This window comes from Lissotriton helveticus, chromosome 12 (assembly GCF_964261635.1).
Source record: "Lissotriton helveticus chromosome 12, aLisHel1.1, whole genome shotgun sequence".
NCBI classification, from domain to species: domain Eukaryota; kingdom Metazoa; phylum Chordata; class Amphibia; order Caudata; family Salamandridae; genus Lissotriton; species Lissotriton helveticus.
This window is the reverse complement of record NC_136073.1, coordinates 859,841,504-859,856,733: the sequence shown is the minus strand read 5'-3', so window position 1 is coordinate 859,856,733 and position 15,230 is coordinate 859,841,504. Positions and strand designations below refer to the sequence as shown.

Genomic DNA, 15,230 nt, shown 5'->3' with positions numbered 1-15,230 from the left:
ACTCTCACTGACCATCCACACAATGAAGTGGACACCATCAATGAAATGTCTTCTCTCTCTCTTCTAGAAATCAAAGCAAAACTTGGAAAGTAGGGCACCACACTTGGTGACGATGATATTGAAGATCGGCTATCAGAGTAGCAAGCAAATCGTTTTCCAAAACGACCCTACAGTGATGCGACTTCCAGGGGGAAGACCCCAAAATGAGTTTTGGTTGGTAAACATCCTTTACGACTGCGTTACAATGCAGTCCATTACTCCGCATTTTTTACTCCGCAAAAACATTTACAACGCAGGGCTTTACACCACAAACCATTAAAACACATTCCCCATTACAACGCCCCGGTAGAGTTAGAATAGTAAATTGTGTTGTAGTGGATAATGCATTGTAATGGAATGTGTTGTAAAGATTTGCGTTGTAAAAGACTTTGCGGAGTAAAAAATGCGGGGTAATGTAAACGTGTGCCGAGTAAAGAGACATATTCGTTTTGGATGAACCACTGTTAACAACTGCAAGCTGCCGTCTTCCTAAGCCCCTAACACATTTGCCAAACCCACCAAAACCTTCATCCATACATCAACCTGGACTTTAGGGTGCAATGTTATATTGATAAAAGAACAGACTCACAAATGCTTCAAGTGAGTCTACTATTGACTGCTGCTATCACCAGAAGAACAGGGTGAAAAGATCTCAAAAAGCTCCCGGTCTCAATTTCCTCTCCTTAACAATCTCAAGTCCGTCATCCCTATCAGGGTAGCTTGCTCTCAGTGGAGCTATGCCAATCACACAGGGTTGTTGCATTCATTGTCAAACTCAGAACTGGTCACAGTGGTCCGCCATCTCTTCGGAATGAAGTTTTATATCAAATTATATTGTGTTTGCTCTGGGACTGACACTCTTCCATCATCCGTGTGATCATAGGGTATCATACGAACTCTAAAGAGATTTATGTGACTCTCTCACTTACCCTTGGGTGCAGACAGAAAGTAAATGATGTGAGGTCAGGGATGTTTAAACAGGCGTGAAGGTCTAATGCGACCACGAACAGCTTGGGAGCGTCTCTGGTAGACCTTCAGTCCTCAACGTGGGCCCTGCCATCTCTTGAGAAGGCCTCTCTCACGCTAAGAAGAATTACAAACTAGCAGTCTGTCACCTAGTAGGTGCTGGGGCACATTCCAGTCCAGTAGGGCTATCTTTATTGGTGGCTCTCGCAACAACTGGTCAGCTAATCTTAGTCGAACATCCTCTCTTCACACATCCTTACCCACTCCTCTTCTGACGATCAACCAATCAACAGCTGCCATGCACTGACCTTATCTGAGACAGCCTATGCACGCTGAACCTCACAGGGGACTTCAATGTCATTCTCTCTACACACTAGTTGTGGTACCCCAAAAAGGGCTAGGTAGGAGCATCACGCTTCCACAGTCAAGCATAAGCATGAAAACTGTTCTCCTGATGCACTCTTGCTTATACTGTGCTGAAGAGATACCTTCACTAGTTTCTTGCCAGATATGTGAAACCAAATATCAGCTCCCTTCCCACAGCTAGCCTTTGAGGAGCCACTACCACTTTAGTGAAAATCCCTGCAGGGGGCAGGTTTCCAGCTAACTGTTTGGAAGCTCTGCACAGCCGATGACCATTCCAGGGTATGACCCCCCCCCCTCCCTCCCCCCCGCCCAAGAAAAAAACCACATCAGCGGCAACCTAAAAAACATTGTTTTGTTTTAGTGTGGGAGGTAATGAGTTAAAGTGCCTCAGGCTGCGCTTGGCACAAAGACCCGCCCCCTTCAAGGATCCACCCCTTACTCACAAGGTGAAAGTTTTTCAGAAGTTGGCAGGTCTGGTGCAAGGAAGGTAAACCTGTCTGTGCTTCAATGGAAAAGGAGTGAGCCGTGCATCTGTTTGAAGCACTCCCCTTGACCAGAATCGGATTGAAAGACGCCGATGGCGAAGAACGCACTTGGGTGATGAGTTTTATCTTTGTTCGCCTGTGACCTTTATTATGGAAATGCCGTGCCTGCTTCTCATTGTACAGTCGCTGGTCTTTGTTGAGAGCCAGCGTTGACTGCGTCAGCGAACTGCACTTCTGCTGAGAGCGGGTGAAGTATACACAAGCGAAGGAAGGGCATCTCTTAGGATACACCATAATAATAGGCATATTCTTCCTTGCATGAGAAGAAGCTTCATAAGTGCCCGCATACATTTATTATGCTCAGATACACACTTGATCAACACAAAATGGCTGACATGGCTTGCCCAGCCTGATCCAGTAGGGCTGATCCATGGAATGCAAAATAGACAAGGTTACGACTATTGTCTAATCCATCCTTGTGTTGTTTGAACAGAATGGAATCAATGGGTGATGAGGGTCCTACTTGTGCTATTTTTATATCTCCTCTCGTTGAAAATAATGGCACATTGTTCTCTTCCATCTCTTGACTTTACTTGTAAGTATCTTTGAGGCAAATAGGATCCAGGCTGGGTTTCATAATCATGGCCAATATTGGGTCTTTACTGGTGTAACTCATCTTACAAATCATAGTTCTTTTAGTTTATAACTTACAATTTTTTAATTGTACTTTGAACTTCTGAATATATGGATCCATATGAATCTTGGAGTGTCAATCCATCAGTACGGGCCATGCGTCAATGAAGGGATGATGCCCTGTTATACCTCTGTTCTCACCACAGTAGACCACCAACATTCTACTTTAACACAGAACCTCTGATGACTGCACAGTTTGGAAATTATAAAGAAATAGAGTTACTCCTTGTACATAAAAAAACTCAAATCTGAATTCAGTCATGGCTAAAGTGTCACACAACACTCGATAATTCACCAACCATCACCGCTTTTGCCACATCGCATGACTTCATCATCAAGTCAAAGGTGAACAGACAAGGCCTTATCCCACCGGAGACTACGGATCGAACCAAGCAGTCCTACCGTAGACGTCCACCAAGTAAGTCAGACTGAGGTCTGTAACTTCATGCCTCTGCCTCCTATCTTTTGTGTTAATGAAAGGAATTGGAAAGAATCCTTGTTAAATCTACTTATACTCTATGTTCTGGGTAAAAGACACACAATTGGTGGACGGAATGTAGAACAAATCAAAACATTCACCCCCAGTCAAGAGATTTGGGTTAAATCCATCATTCTTTTGCTCACCATGCCACCCCAGTTTAGACCTGGCCAAATGCAAGTCAGTCTTGACCCTATGCCTCATGGGAACAGTCCAGCCCGAACTGCCAAGTCAGGTCCTCCCTGGACCGGAAACCAGGGTAGTCTTACTTTTTATACATATTCTTTTTAGGAGTTACTTTATTTTCTTTTTGTGGTATCCAGTATTGTTATTTGTTTGTGCTTTCAATTTTTTTCATTGTCTTTCAGATTACATGAAATTGAATGGTATAATTAATATATATGTGGGGTGTTAGGTAAGCTATTTTTGCAAGGTTTGTGTTTATTTAAAAAAATAAACATGATAATTCGAATTCATAAAATGTTAACTTCCACTGGCTGTCCTTGAAGTCTATAATGTTGTTTCAAGTTTTTCACATTATATTAAAAGCTGACCATCTTTTCCAGCTTTACATGACCCCCTGAATACAAATGTGTAGATCAATAGTTCTCTTCATAACCCTTGAAAATGTGGAATATCCCCCAGGAGGATGTCAGCCTAGTGCCTCTTTTAAGCCCTTAAAGAAAATTTTTAAGCCAAAAATAAACCTTAAAAAATATGAGCCAGGACATTCATTTTTTTCGTTCAATATCTTCCTCGTCACTCCCTTTATCATTGTGCTACTTAGATCCCATTAACAGCTGGGCCTTTATTTTTAACGCTCAAAAATTAAAACATAAATGACTTGACTTCCAATTTTGTCACGTCATTCTGTCACAGAAGTCTGCACTCCTCCGCTAAAGTGTACAGACTTCCAAGATTAAGGCATGGAAATTTGTAATTTCTTCTCCCAAGAAACTTAACATATGTCTTCCTAGCTCATTCACTGCTCACCTTCTTCAAGGAGCTGTAGTCCTAGGTGCACAAGAAATTTCTTCTACCAAACATGCTGTAAGTGGTGATCGTTCTTTTGATTCTTTTTTGTTTCATATATTTCATCATGGTTACACTCACTCTTTGATTATACACCTTTTGGTTAGGATAATCTAAAAAATAAATTAATAAATAAAGGAGATGAAAGTTGTAGGTGCAGGAATGCAAGACTCGTCATTTGTTATCTTTGCATCGATGTACTTTATTTATTATGCTCCCATATTTGCTTCTGCCCCTTTTTCCTTCTCACTGTCTTCTTTCCTTGTGTAGTAAGAACAATTGTTACTTACCTGTAAACAGGTGGTTCTCCAGTATTGGTGTCTTTCATAGATTCACATGCTTGAATATTCCCCGTCGTCGAAGTGGGAGTCCCACGGTACATAAAGATAGCAATAATGCTAATATATATATATGTAATAACATAATACATAATAAACTAGAGATAATACCCATTGAAAAAACCTGTACAATGGTTCCTCCATAGGAATGCATTATCAGAGAAAAAATCATTTGTAACATATCAGTGTCATTATGTTAGTCCAAACTGCAGCCAATCAGGCTCAAGCACCCTCTAGAACCTTCTCCTCAGAAGCTCAAGCCCTCAGATTTTCGTAGCACTAGTAATAATAGCGCATGAGGAGAAGAGAGCCTCTGAGGGGGGGATGGGTGGGTCGCATGTGAATCTATGAAAGACACCAATACTGGAGAACCACCTGTTTACAGGTAAGTAACAATTGTTCTTCTCCAGTATTAGGGGTGTCTTTCATAGATTCACATGCTTGAATAGAATAGATAGCCGTAACCTCCTAGAGCTGGGATTGCTAAACACATTCTCCAAAATTGAAGACAGTAACATAAGCTTAAAAGCACATAGCAATCACAGAGAGAAATGGAGGAGGGAATAGAGGCTCACCTTATTTAAAAAGATGACGAAGCACTGCTTGCCCCACTGCGGTATCCGCCTCATTGATGGCCTCCAAACAGTAATGTCTGGTAAAGGTGTGCCTGCTGGACCATGTCGCTGCCCGGCAAATCTGGTGAAGAGGCACTCCAGCAAACAAAGCGGTGGATGACGCCATCGCTCTCGTCGAATGTGCCTTCACTGAACACTGTAAAGGCTTGCCAGCCTGCTGGTGACAAAAGGATATGGCTGCCGAGAGCCATCTTTCAACTGTTTGTTTTGTCACTGAGTGCCCCTTCCGCATCCGTCCATATGCTACAAACAGCTGATCGGATTTACGGAAAGGGGTAGTCCTTGAAATGTAAAATTTTAGGCAACGTTTGATGTCTAAAGAATGTAAACGTTGTTCAGCCGGAGATTTTGGATCCGGGAAAAAAGTCTTTAAGAAGACAGGTTCGTTCAAATGGAAATCAGTAGGTACTTTCGGCAAAAAAGAAGGATTGGTACGAAGTGACACTCCATCGGGCCTAAATTGCAAGTAAGGAGGCTTAATCGTGAAAGCGTGCAGATCACTAACACGCCGAGAAGAAGTCAAGGCCAGAAGTAATGCAACCTTCCAGGTAAGATACTTGATGTCTGTTCTGTGAATCGGCTCAAAAGGAGGCTTCATAAGCTGTGACAATACCACGTTGAGGTGCCATGCAGGAGGAGGGCGCCTAACAGGAGGAAACTTCCTGAAGAGACCTCTAAAGAACTGTCGGATAATTCTGGATGAACAGAGAGACGTTGAACCATCGTGTCGAAAGCGCGAGATAGCTGCCAGAAAAACTCTCAAGGTGGCATGAGAGAGACCAGACTGAGCAAGGCTCAGAAAGAAAGGCAAAAGCTGCTCCGGAGTGGAATTGATTGGATGGACATTGGATGCAGCGCACCAATGACAAAAACGCTTCCATTTTAGTTTGTACGTTTTGATTGTTGATGGAGCTCTAGCAGACGCGAGAATGTCTCTGCATTCTTGGGGCATATCTAAATTTGCAAATTCGACGTACTCAGGTTCCATGCCGATAATTGAAGTGTGGCTGGGTCTGGATGACAAATTTGACCTTTGTCCATCGTTAGGAGGTCTGGACGCGGATGGAGATGAATGGTTTTGCACTGGGATAACAGAAGAAGTTCTGAAAACCATGCCTGTCTGGGCCAACTAGGGGCGATCAGTATTAAGTGGCAGGGCTGCCTGCGCATCTTCCACAATGTCCTCCGCACCAACGGGAGTGGTGGAAATGCATACGCAAACAGGCCGCTCCAATCCATGAGAAGGGCATTTCCGCTGGACTCTGGGTGGGGATGCCAGCTTGCGAAGGATCGGCACTTCCGATTTACTGGGGTTGCAAAAAGGTCTATCATGGGATGACCCCAACGGCGGAACACCAGGTCCAGAGTTGGCTGATGTATCTCCCACTCGTGAGTGGATGACGTGGACCTGCTTAGAGAATCCGCAAGGATGTTGGATACCCCCGGCAGATGGACCGCCGTTAAAGAAATTCGATGATGAAGAGCCCAATCCCAAATCCTTTGAGCCAGTCGAGACAGTGGCTGAGATCTTGTGCCGCCCTGTTTGTTCATGTAGTGCATGCTGGTGGTGTTGTCTGTCTGCACCAGCAGCGACTCCCCCTGCACCACGGGCAAAAATGATCTGAGCGCTAGGAAGATCGCCATCAACTCCAGCCTGTTGATATGCCAGGTTCGTTGTGTTGCCGTCCATTTGTCCTTGATTGAAAGGTCCAGGAGATGAGCGCCCCAACCCTCCATGGACGCATCTGTGGTCAACGTCAGATCCGGAGACTGGCCCAGAAACGAAGTTCCTTCGTCCAGATTGGATGGTTGTTCCCACCAAAGCAAACTGTTCTTCATGCGGGACGTTACTCTCACCAGGTCGTTGAAAGACCCCGACACCTGGCGCCATTGCAGGTCTAATTCTTCCTGTATAGGACGAGTGCGTAACCTGCAATTTTGGATCAGTCCGATACAGGACGAAGCCATCCCCAGAAACGACTTTAACGTCCGCACAGAAACTGACTGTTTTGACCGGATGAGAGAGACCAGACGGACTATCTTTTGATGACGTTCGAGGGAGATGAAGGCTTTTGACAGGTCCGTGTCTAGAATTGCTCCTAGGAAGTTTCTTCTCTGCAGCGGAGCAAAATGTGACTTTTCCATATTGATGGTTAACCCCAGTGACTCGAACGTCTGCTGACATAGACGTGTGTCGTGAGCCAACTGTAGAGGAGATTGGGACTTTAGAAGACAATCGTCCAGATAAGGAAAGATCTGAACTCCCTGAAGACGTAGATGAGCCATGACCGGAGCCAAAACTTTCGTGAATCACGAGGAGCTGATCGTAGGCCAAAGGGTAGCACCCTGAACTGGTAGTGTGCGTGACCCACTTTGAACCTCAAGAACTGACGATGCCGATGGAGTATTGGCACATGAAAATAGGCGTCTTGCAGGTCTATTGTTGTGAGAAAATCTCCGCTGGAGAGAAGTCGCAAGACCTCTGATAGCGTCAGCATGCGGAAAGATTGCTGTTTTAGGAATAAATTGAGAGCTCTCAAATCTAGAATGGGCCGCCACTCTCCCGTCTTTTTGAGAACGAGGAAAAACCGTGAGTAGAAACCCATACCGCGCTGAGATACAGGAACCACTTCGACTGCACCCTTTTCCACTAGAAGACGCACCTGATGTTGTAGTTCCTCGAGATGTGGAGGTGGCGGGCCTGATGGTGGAGAATTTGGAGGAATCTCTGTAAACTCCAAGGCATGACCCCTGTGTACAATGTCTAATACCCATTGGTCCGATGTTATCATGGACCACTGGGAATAAAACTGCGAGATTCGCCCTCCAACTCTTTGCGGAACTTGAAAGTCATTGACGCTTGGTATTGGAGCCCCTATAGGTAGTTTTGCCTCTATAGGGTCTTGATTGCTGTTGACGATTTGACTGTTGGTTGGAGTAACGCTGGTTTCCTTGATTGTACTGGCGGTACTGGGACTGTCCTCCTCGAAAAGTGCTGGAAGTAGTGCCTCGTCCCTGTGCGCCACGAAAGGGCTGCTTTTTGAATTGCAAGGTTGCAAGCGATTTTGCCGTATCCGTGTCTTTCTTTATCGATTCTAGTGCCTCATCGACGTGAGAGCCGAAGAGAGACTCACCGTCATACGGCATGTCGAGTATCCTCGATTGGACCTCTTGCCGAAACTACGTGGATTTTAACCAACCCTGACGTCGGAGAGCCGCAGCACTGGCAAGGATACGGAAACCAGTCCCCGAAACGTCCACAGCACAGTCGATCATCTCTTCTGAGGCCCTCCTGCCATCCTGAAGGAGCTGGTGCGCTTCCGCTCTAGATGCCTCCGGAATCAAAGAGACTAACGCAGAAATGTCAGACCACATTTGTCGGTCGAAACGACCTAAAATGGCCAATGCATTTGCGGCACGGACTGATGTAGACGCCATGGATGAAAACTTCTTCCCAATCGCATCCAAACGCCGACCCTCTCTATCAGGTGGAGTAGTGATAGGAGTTGCAGGGTTACGTGCATGCCGTTGCGCTGCTTGGGTCACCACTGAATCCGGCTTAGGATGCGAGAGCAAGCAAGCGGGCGAACCAGTCGGTGCCCTATATTTCTTCTCCAGCCGAGGGAGTTGAGCAGGTAAGGAGTTAGGAGCGTGCATGATCTTTAAACCCTCCTTCCACACAAAGTCGATAATAGGTATGGTGTGGACCTGTTTATAAGGCTTGTTTTTAAAATCGTAGAGAAAGCAGTCCTCCTCTCGCTGTGCTCTTGGCAATTTGAAGCGTTCTGCCGCTTTATCCATCAAGATATGGAAGCTAGCGATGTCAACCGGAGGTGAATCACCGGAGTCGCCCGGCTGAGGAGAGGGCGTCTGCGTTCGATAGACATCGAAGTCGGCCATATCCTGGTCATGGTCGTCATCCGTATCCTGGAGAACTTCTCCTTCCTCTCTATCTGGCTCTGTCTCATCCTCCACATCTTGATGAACATCAGTGGGGATGGGTTGACGGGGCCCTTCGGGAAGAGCTATCTGCTCTGAAGGTTGGTGCTGGTGCCGAGGAGGCTCCGCAGACTCAGATGCAGTATGGCACGGCGTACCCTGAGGTGTTGGAGGAAATCTCCTATTGTAGTCGTCCAGCATATGCTGGAGGTTGGAAAACAGAGAGACTGGGAAAGTTGCCATTGGAACCTGTATACATTGTTCCTGCTGCTGGTCAACGTCCTCCTCCTCACCGTCTTCAGAACTGGAGTCCTGACACTTCATAATTAAGTCCGATGGACTGTGGGCATCACCAAGAACATCGTCGTCCGCAATGGATTCCGTTCCTGGTCAGTCGCGAACATTGGCGAAGGTAGTTGAAGACTTGGAGGTGGCAACTGAAGTGCAGATCCCTGGAAACCTCTCATGGAAGGCTCCGTAAAGACTGGAGAAGTTGAAGTGTCCAAAGGCACTAGGGGCATAGTGGCGAAAGACATTGCTCCTGTGGATGCTACGCCTGCCTGCTGCGTTCCAGAATGTAAAGGCAAGACTGCCGTTGACGGAGCCGTCGCCGTAGATGAGATAGTCAACGAAGATGTTTTCCCTGGAGCAGCCGTCGAAGATGAAGACGTAGACACAGTTGTTGGAAACGGTGATTTTTTAGATGTACTCGTCGACGACGAGTGTTTTGCCCCAACCGTCGACGGAGCCTTCGTCGACGGTAACTTCGTCGACGAATCCTTGGGTGTGATCTTCTTCGTCGACGAAGCCCTCGTCGACGGGGTCGTCGACGAACTGGTCGACGGAGTTTTCTGTGCCGACGGGATCGTCAGCGCCTTTGAACTCGTCGACGGGACATTAGGCGTCGACGATGTTTTCTTCGTCGACGGCAGCTTCTTCGCCGTCGAGATGACAGGAATCGTCGACGAGACCGTGGAGGTGGAGACTCTCGTCGACGTGTAGGCCGTCGACGACGATGAAGCAGACGTCGTCGTCACAGTAAACGTCGACGAAGCCACAGCAGCCAATTTCGTGGATGGAACGGTCGTCGACGAGCCCGTCGACGACCGCGCTGACTGAAGTGTTAGAACACTCGAAGAGGCTGGAAATGACACCTGAGAGCCAGGTCTCGATGGGCGTAGACACAGAAGTCACAGCAGTAGTAGGAGCTACTGCCAAGGCCAGCTTTTTCTTCTTTAGAAAAGGAGAAGGCAACTCCTGAACACTGCCACGCTTGGAAGCAGAAGTTGAAGGACCTGACTGAAAACTCTCTGCATCTGACAAAACTGCGTCTTTGTCCTGAAGGCGCTTCAACCACAGAAGAAGACGACCTTCCCTGTCTCTGAGAGTCTTAGCAGGAAGAGTTCTACAGAACCTCCAATCAGCCACCTTGTGTTCAGGATATAAACAGTAAATACACTTTTGGTGGGGGTCCTTCTCAAACAAACGCAGTTTCCCACAGGAAGAGCAAGGCCTGAACAAAGACTTCTTACTTGACATCTTGAAAACTGAAGTAGTAAAGTTGTAACAAAGAAAAAACTGAGCAGAGCTCAGGGAGACTCCCTTCACACGACGTGCGGTAGAAAACCTGAGGGCTTGAGCTTCTGAGGAGAAGGTTCTAGAGGGTGCTTGAGCCTGATTGGCTGCAGTTTGGACTAACATAATGACACTGATATGTTACAAATGATTTTTTCTCTGATAATGCATTCCTATGGAGGAACCATTGTACAGGTTTTTTCAGTGGGTATTATCTCTAGTTTATTATGTATTATGTTATTAGATATATATATATTAGCATTATTGCTATCTTTATGTACCGTGGGACTCCCACTTCGACGACGGGGAATATTCAAGCATGTGAATCTATGAAAGACACCCCTAATACTGGAGAATCATTGGGTCTCTACCCATCAGGCTCCCACACTCACTACTGTTTCATAACATCAAAACCCACTACCACAAAGTCACATAGCTCCAACAAAGGCACTACTCTCGAGCAATACTGCCAACCTCCAGCAAAGCCATCAAGCTCTAGCAAAGCTGCTCATTTCAATCATAACCAGAAACGTCAAAAAAGCCACAACCTTTGAGCGAACCCATCCACCTGTAGCTAAATAATACCCCAGGATAGGCATCAACCGCCAGCAAAACCTCACACTTCAAGCAAAGCTACCAACCTCCAGCATAGCCGCTAACCACAGCAAAACAAAAAAGACATCAACCTGCAGGAAACGTACCCAACTCCAGCAAAGCCACAAAGCCATAACCCTCCTGCAATGGCAACCACCTCAATTACAGCCACCTCAAGCAGAGCTGCTACCCACTAGTAAAACAGCCAACCTAAGCAAAGTCACCCACCTAGAGCTAAAGCCATACATATCCAGTAAAGACACCATCCTCAGCATAGTCACCCACCTAGTACAAAGCCATCAAATTCCAGCAAGGCCACTTATCTACGGCAACACTGCTTCTTAACACATGCAAAGCATCAAATGAAAGATATGAACCTGCAGCAAAGCTTTCCAACTTCAGCACAATCAAGGACCTCCAGCAAAGGTATCATCCTTTAGCAGATATTTATGTCACACAAAGCCACCAACCTCAAGAAAGGCAATCCCCTTCCAGCAAGGGTATCAACCTTGCACAAAAACACATATATCCAGGAATGCCACCCACGTCTTGCAAGGCCACCAACCTGCAGCAACGTCACCACCAGCAAAACAACCAACCAAAGAACCTCCATCAAATTTAGGCAAAACTGTCCACCTCCGGAAAAGCCACCAACCTCCAATAAAGACACTAACTGAATACAAAGTGAGCCATCTCCAGCAATGCCAGCAACCTACAGAAGCTCGCCAACTTTCTGAAACCCTTCTTCAGCCAGGCCACCAACCGGCAGCAAAGCCACCTCATGCAATGCCAGTAGCCAAAATCAAAGCCATTAAAATGCAGAAACATCCTTCAACCCACTCTCCTATTCTGCTCCTTTCAATATAGCATCTAGTGGTCATCTCCAGCATCCAGTCTACTCTGTACAGATAAATAATACCCATTAAATATATCTTAAAAAGCATTTACAATGCAACGGTCTCGGCATTGCAAAAGTTAGAGCTATTAGCATTGTAAATGAACGCGTTCTTTAAAGAGGCCATGAAGTATCACAGTGCACTTTGTTTCCTTGACCTTCCACCCGCTATTTTTTGTTGAGACCGAAAGACAGCTATGCCTAACATATTTAATAGGTATAAGCAACGGTGTGTGGCTGATGTCTTCAATGCATTACGTGCGCTCTGTTAATCTGCTAAGTGCACGAAATATGAAGACTTTGCTGTACGTGCAATATGTTAATGTTTGACCCCTCCCCATTCAAATTAAAAAGTGCCTTTTCGCAGAAAATAAATTAACCGAGGCATTTTCTACCAACAGCATGTCAAAACACCTATACCCAGACGAATACATGGGCGGCTGGACGCTTGCTTGCAACCCTTCTCGGGAGCGCCTGCCAGGTGTTAACTTCATTTGGGAGCGCTTCTCTCTCGCGCTATAGTAGTCACAACAGGCCCGTTTCAAGCAGTGATTGCTAGCTACTCTGAAAGCAGTAGCGCTTAAGACATACAGCAAGTATCCGGCAAGTGGGGAGCATTGTAACAAATACAACTTGCTGAATGAAACCACGGCTATCTGCGTGTAAGCAAGAGTCTCAGTACCGGCAGGTGGGAAGCAGTCAGTTGGCGTTACTTTTAAATTGTGTGCCTATATCAATGCACACGTGTTTTAAAGAGTTAGACAACAAAAGCCACTAAATATTACACGTTTACTCGAAACGCGCATTGTATTGTAATGAAATACAACTTGCTGAATGAAAGCACGCCTATCTGCACACGTTTACTCGAAACGCGCATTGTATTGTAATGAAATACAACTTGCTGAATGAAAGCACGCCTATCTGCATGTAAGCAAGAGTCACAGTACTACAATAAACTAAACAAAAAGCGCCAGGAATATCCTGAAATCACAAATCCTTTCAGCGCACAAGTCAACGCTCATACAGCGCTCGTACTTGTGCGCGTCCTCGTTTCGAATCGCCTCCAAGGCAATGCGCGCGGCCAGGAATGTCTCCTGGAAAGGAGACACGGCCACAATAAGTTCTCGGCGGAGACGCGCTTCCGCGCGTTCAGCCGAGCCCTAACAACTGAAAAGGAAAAATAAATACAGAAGAATATGAATGATTATCTTGTGATTTTGATGTATTTGATGGAAAATAAAGGTGTTGGCATTTGGAAGGCTATATTGTGGAAGGGGGACAGATGTGTCAAAAGCACAAAAAGAGTGCCACCGCGAAGGATGCGACTGAAATGTTCACAGGGTCATTTGGACCCATGAAGTTAACTTCATCTTCAGATTTTATCTTTTTAAGAGCCGCATAGTTGGCACTTAGTGTAGGAAGCCCAACCTTCAGATATCTGCGGCTCCATCGTCTGCCATTCCACAACCTGAGTTTCTTTGTGACAAAGACTTGGTCTCGGCTTCCTTACGCTGGACCACTGCATTTTGTTTCAACCTCTTCCTTCTTTAATACCATCATAGCATATGTTATGAGTTTCTAGTCTTTCTCTCTAAACTAGAGCCATGAAGTAGACACAAAACATTTCAAAGTGGCAGCAATGTTGTCTCTTGCACAAGACTCCTCTCAACCACGAGGATTAGGTCTCATCTGTAATTTTTGTGTCCTGTAGCAAATTTAGTAGAATCCTTAGTGTCTCGCCGATAATCTTAACATAAAAATCAGACCTTAATTTGTGCAGGTGGTTGATGTTAGTAGGCACGAGCAACCACTTTTGGGGACCAGCACTTAATTTTTCTCATCAGACTTTCAACCAAAGCAAGAGAAAGAGGCCGATGAGGGATAAGGGAGGAGGAAGAGAACTATTGTAAAACACTGTTATAGAAAGAACACAAGGATGGCAAGGATGAGGAAGCCCACTCAAGAGTATGAGAAAGAGACTGGAAGTGTAGGATGGTGGAAGAAAGAGGCATGAGATGGAATCAAGACCAGGCAACCTCTGTGTTCATGAGATAAAGAGACAAGAAGTGTAGGGGGTGGAAGAGAGAGGCATTAGGTGTAATCAAGACCAGGCAGCCTCTGTGTTCATGAGATAAAGAGACAAGAAGTGTAGGGGGTGGAAGAAAGAGGCACGAGGTGGAATCAAGACCAGGCAGCCTCAGTATTCATGAGATAAAGAGATGGGAAGTGTAGGGTGGTTGAAGAAACAGGCATGAGGTGGGATCAAGATTATGCAGCCCCGATATTCGTGGGGTAAAGAGACAGGAAGTGCAGGGGGTGGAAGAAAGAGGCATGAGATAGAAGCAAGACCAGGCAGCCTCGGAATTCATGAGATGAAGAGACAGGAAGTGTAGGGCAGTGAAAGAAACAGGCATGAGGTGGAAGCTGGAGTAGGCAGCCATAGTATTCATGAGATAAAGACACAGGAGGTTTAGTGTGGTGGCAGAAACAGGCATGAGGTGGAATCAAGGCTATGCAACCTCTGCATTCATGAGATAAAGAGACACAAAGTGCAGGGTGGTGGGTGAAAGAGACATGAAGTGGAATCAAGACCAGGCAGCCTCGGTATTCATGAGATGAAGAGACAGTAAGTGTGGGTGGTGGAAGAAAGAGGCATGAGGTGGAATCAAGACCAGGCAGCCTTGGTATTCATGAGATAAAGAGACAGGAAGTGGAAGATGGTGGAAGGAAGAGACCTGGGGTGCAATCAGGACTAGGCAACCTTGATATTCGAGAATGCTGATACAAGCAGAGCTCACGTGCAAAGATAGATTTAAAACTTCTAGGTAGGGCTTGAAATGGAAGTGAAGAGTGCCACAACCCTTATCTAGAGGTTGTCAGGCGTGGGGTGCTTTGTGACAACTGTCAAATACGTTTCCATACATTTTTTAAAAAAAATCTATTTGGAATAATTCACTATTATTGAAACAAGAAATCCATGACTGTCAGCTCCATCAAGGGGCTGGTCCTACATTCTCTCTGCTAAATGCAGAAAAACATGCGGCAACATTAACGCCTATTATTGTACTTTTACAGCTAAATTTGATGTAATGCCATCGCCTGCGTTTTTGCTACAGTGTTATTTATAGCACCAACATGCTACCTTTTGGCAGCTTCATAGCACTTTCAGACTTTGGAGTGGTCTGTGCACCTAGC

At 45.8% G+C, this 15,230-nt stretch overlaps 1 long non-coding RNA gene across 4 annotated transcripts in view; it reads right to left on the bottom strand.

Annotated features, from left to right (window-relative positions):
• LOC144798872 (uncharacterized) overlaps positions 1–15,230 on the bottom strand; it is a 1,194,519-nt gene that overhangs the window by 445,920 nt on the left and 733,369 nt on the right. The window contains exon 1 of one of the 4 annotated variants that reach the window (XR_013603686.1): positions 4,021–4,146. The exons of the other annotated variants lie outside the window; for them this stretch is intronic. This is a non-coding gene — a long non-coding RNA (uncharacterized LOC144798872). Of the gene's footprint in view, positions 1–4,020; positions 4,147–15,230 lie in introns of those variants that run through there. 4 annotated transcript variants of the gene reach the window in all.